We start from the raw sequence: 4867 nt of genomic DNA on the forward strand, positions 1-4867 counted from the left end.
AAGTATGAAAGCATTTATTGGGTATTAATTTACAGATACTATTTTTCAGCAATGTTTCTGTGATTGCTAAAGAAATGGAATTCAGTTTTTCCATATTAGACCAGTGCAGCACCAGATTAGAATCTATATTAATAACCTAAATATATGTTAAAATAAGCAAAAGTATAAACTATAAATGTCATGAACGATCAGTAAAAACACTGAAAGGGAACTTATTTCTCCAAACACTTTACTTCCATCAGCATTTCTTACAAAAAAAAGAAACAAATTAACATCATCAACGGTCTTCCGGTAGTGTGGGGTCGACCAGTAATAATCAAATATAAATGTCCATATCCAATGTCATCGTAGACTGGCTCGTCAGCCTCTAAGACGTCTCCATCTTGTAACCATGTTTTTCCAGCTCCGCTCTGCAGGGAGTAAAAGAAAAACAGAAAGATCAAGTCAGATGATTACAGGTGGGCGGTGGAGGCATAAGTACCCTCTGCTATTGATTTTAAGAACCATTAAGAGATGGGAGTGAAAAAATATAGAAATATTGCATAATGTGTGCGGCTATAGATTTGATGATTACATATATATGTATATGGCAGCTGTGCCCTTTAACTGTAATGATATCTTTAAGAAACAGCTTAATAGCATCATAATTGGACAACATAAAACAACAGCATATTACTGTCTAAAGAGTACTCAAATAAAAAACAGAGCAGCCACTTATCCATCAACAGTTATTGATTATCCAATAAATGTGAGTGTAAACATGACGGATCAAATGATATCTTTGATGATGTGTGTTTCAAGGTGTTTATAGCTCAACTTCAGATACAAGTGAAACATGCAGCCGTCGACTAACTACCTAAGATTTAAGGAGGAGCTGTGTGTTGACTGCCAAGTAAGACACAGAGAGTGCAAACACACCATTTGTTTCAAGCTATTTCCAAATTGAAGCTGCATGGATTCGATTAACGACGAATAATGTTCAAAGAGAAATCTGCAGTAAGAAGCTTTTTAAACTAGAGATGCACCGATTGCAATTTCTCTAACAGATTCTGACCTGCCTTTTTTTGCAGATTCAAATGACTTCCCCTTAACAACTTAAATTGAAAACATTCACCAACATTGTTGTAACTTTTCTTTAATGGAAAATGTTAAGTAAATGATGTCTAAAGAATTGCAGTATAACCATCTTTATATGAAATGTTTTAATTTTCCATTAGAAAATAGATGAAACAGATCTTTACCAAAAAAACACACCTGAAGTCAATTAAATCCTAACTTCCACACTGACCTGCATGCCTTCTGTATGTTGCTGTCTTTAGAGAGATGGCCAGAAACTCGCAATTGTTTTTGTCAGTTTACATCTCTCCTATTGCAATATCAGAAGGTGCCCTTCACACTGTTGCTGCTGTAGTTTTGCTGTTGTCATGTTTTTCGACTATATTTTGTAGAACTAGGCTACAGCTACCTTTGGTTATGTAACCCTGTGTTGCATGACATTTTGTTTTTCCGACCTGCTGTTCTAGATACAACTGACAATCTATGAGGGGATGTGAGCTAAACATTGTGAAATGTATTTTACCTCAATTGATTGGAGAAATCATCCTCTACGTTGTCATCATCCCAGTTGTCTTCCCAAACATGTGCATCTTCATCTTCCTCCAGCCCGGTCCAATCTAGGAATTATAGAGTAGGAAATTACAAACATAGTACTGATGACAAACCCTCAATTGTAGACAACAAAGGATTTAAAAACCACATAGGTGCTATTGAGAATAAACGTCCACCTCACTAGCTTTGGCTCACTGTTTACCTGAACGGCTAACGCTTGCTAGTTAGCATTGCCTTGAGCAATGGAGCTAATGCATAGACTCTAGCTGAATAACAAGTGAATGTTAAATAATAGAAGCACAATGACTGTAAGATAGGAGGACAGTGAGCTCTATGTGTCGACAAATTCACTAAACGTATAAGTAAGATAAGTGTTATGACTGTGTTGCGTATAACAAGAAAGTTAGCTACCGGCTAGCTAATGCTAACATAGCTAGGCTAGCTGAGTCACTGTTGCAGGGCGCAGCAGCGAGCAATAACAGATACACATGGCCAGTAAAAGAGAAAACAAAACAATCATGATTTAGAATATTATCATTATAAACTTACCCTCGGCTGGGAATTCTTCAAACTCATCATCCTCCTCCAGTAAGCCCAGGTCCACGGTCTGTTTCTTGTCTGACATGTTAGCAGTGTTGACGGTGTGTTTCTGTTAACGAGCGGCTCTCTGTGTGAGGAAAAAGAAGCTCGAGGGTGTCCACAGCGGCTGCGCAGGAGAGCGCAGCAACTCACCATGCTTTACGGCAAGGCATGAGAAGGTAAGTTAAGGTTAGCACATTCTGTTGTATTTATTCACCATATTTCATTAAAACTACAATTAAAATGTCATTTACTTTAATATGCATGTGCACCTACCCTGACTTAGTACAAAATAACGCATTCCCTGCACAGAGAGCATTAACAAATACAGACACAAATACTGTAAGTTGTCATAAGAAATAAGTTGATAACATGGTGGAGGGCAATACAGAAGTCTTACCTAGTTGAGATAAATACATGAACCATTAGTTATTAAAAATGAACATGGCATAGAAATTACTTTTTAATGTATTTTGGTTATAAAATACCTTTTTAGACATTTAGACCTATGTTAGCATTAAGACCTTTACATTTTTTAGTCTAAAATAATCAATGTAGCTTGATCAGTGTGTTGCAAAGACAAAGTTACTTGTATCTATTCAATAGTTAAATAAGTCAGTAGCCTGACACCGTTTAATGGCTTGTCGTCCTGTAGATGCACATTAAAATAAGTGAAACAGAAGTCAATGGTGTCTATTGTTGTGACATATTGCATTAGTATTTGCAAAATGTATAGTCCACATAGTTGTGGTGTCTTTGGAATTTCAATAGGTAGCCTATGCTGCTACATAGTGTAGCATCAGCTAATTTAGCAGGTACATAAGATGTGTTTCAATTAATAAAATAAGATTCTCCTTTTCCCCTCTTTTTTTAATTTTAGCACTAGCAAAGTGGAAATGAATGTGCAGATGGGTGTCATTGATGTAATGTTGTCTTTTGGTTTATCGGGTGGAAATGAATATTTCTTACATAATTAAGTTTCAGATTATTCTGAGTAATTTCAATATGCACAGATGTTAATGGACTGGCTCTACATTCATCATTGCATGTCAAACTCATAACAGCGTGGCACCTTAATTAAAGATGTGAAGAGCAAAAAAGCGTAAAAGATTTTTAGATGAATTTGATTTGATGTGAACTTTAAAACATCTTGCATAAATGGGTTTAATGGATTGGATATCATTTGGACTGTCTTGGCTTGTACTGTTTTGTTTATTACTTTCCTTCTATTGGATAAAGATGATATAAAAAGCATGCAGATAAAAATAGGGCTACTGTAAAGCATGCATTTGTTTGCTTATGCGTAATTATGATGCTTTAATGGTTTTCAATAAAAGTGGGTTGACATTTAAAGAGCAAAGCTTATGATACTAAAACAGAAAACTATTTCTTACTGCCCCCCCAAAGTGTTTCATTGTATATTGCAATCACTCCCAAACACACACTCTCTCTCCCTCACCACCACAAAAGCCTTGTACAATTCTCTTTCCTCAAAACATATGCACACAAGTCAGTCACATTTCGGCAAAGATCTTTCGTTTCGGAACAAATGCACATTGTAACTCATGTGGCCTGCTCAAATAATGAAGCGGCAGCCACAGCTTAGGATGTATTTTAGATAAATGAGAGCGCACATTTACCACAAAACCACTCGCACCACAATGAAAATTGCTCTGCAGCTGTCATATGTTGACAGATGGAGCAAACCTCAACTTAGGTTCTACGTACTTATTCTATTTTCAAATTATTTTGTAATCATCCTAAGCCTTTACACATGACAATGCCACAACATTTGGAGGAAAGAGGAACATACATGGATAAAGAGTGCAGGAAGTCAATGCCACAGTGTTCAAATGTTCTGATTCCAATTAGGCATATATGCATGCTCAAAACAACAGGTTTAAGTAATTACAGAATATTTAAAACATGTCTGCAAACAAATCAGAATAAATAAAGTAACATTTCTGAATGAATTTTAATTAATACATTAATACTGTTAAGGCTGCAAAAAACAGTTATTTTCTAACTAAATTGCCAATTGTTTTAAACTCGGGAAATATAATACTTATAATATACCTACCTCAATGACCTTAATAATGTATTTTGTTGCTGTGCGTAATATTTAGCCTGATTATAAATCGATATAGAAAATAGCTGCAACCAAGGCCTTATTTCTAACCGAATAATTTTGTTTAAGAGACTATAGGATTAAAATGATGGTTGTGATAACGTTTTTATCAGCTATAAAATGACAGAGAGGTAATTTAATTTACATCTTCAGGTAGAGTTGATTATGAATAATAGTCTTCCTAGCTGATTCTGTTTCCCTTGTCACTCAGTCCCAGGCACAGGTGAAGTCCTGGGAAGTGGTTCCTGCGTCCACCCAGCATACCTGAGACTGCAGTTACACCGCGCCTGGCGCCTGGAGTCTCTGCTCAGGTAAAATAGGGAGGGGGTGTGGGGGTCACATAAGGGAAATACAACATGGCCACCGCAGACAGACTCCACTGCAACTTACGTCTGAGTAGCAGCATCACATTTCTGTCCTTTCACAAAGCCCTCTGGGAAAGGACAGGTCGGCAGCCGCTGTAAGTACACTGAGAGAGACAGACAGGGCAGATAGAGGAAGACTCCAGCTGAAGCCTGCCTGGTCTGTCTGACAATCTAACCCCCCCCCCCC

General features: G+C 37.0%; 2 long non-coding RNA genes across 2 annotated transcripts in view; one reads left to right on the forward strand and one right to left on the reverse strand.

The window, feature by feature from the left end:
* On the reverse strand, positions 1–2300 carry LOC104960875 (uncharacterized). The gene is made up of 3 exons (XR_800029.1): positions 2158–2300; positions 1580–1673; positions 1–410 (listed from the first exon to the last, which is right to left on the reverse strand). It is a non-coding gene; the product is annotated as an uncharacterized lncRNA (long non-coding RNA).
* Positions 2301–2311: 11 nt separating this feature from the next.
* The window catches only part of LOC104960882 (uncharacterized), a 5318-nt gene continuing 2762 nt past the window's right edge, over positions 2312–4867 (forward strand). The window contains exons 1-2 of the long non-coding RNA XR_800031.1: positions 2312–2366; positions 4527–4626. This is a non-coding gene — a long non-coding RNA (uncharacterized lncRNA). The remainder of the gene's footprint in view (positions 2367–4526; positions 4627–4867) is intronic.

Source organism: Notothenia coriiceps, unplaced genomic scaffold (genome assembly GCF_000735185.1).
Source record: "Notothenia coriiceps isolate Sejong01 unplaced genomic scaffold, NC01 NC01_scaffold00001443, whole genome shotgun sequence".
NCBI classification, from domain to species: domain Eukaryota; kingdom Metazoa; phylum Chordata; class Actinopteri; order Perciformes; family Nototheniidae; genus Notothenia; species Notothenia coriiceps.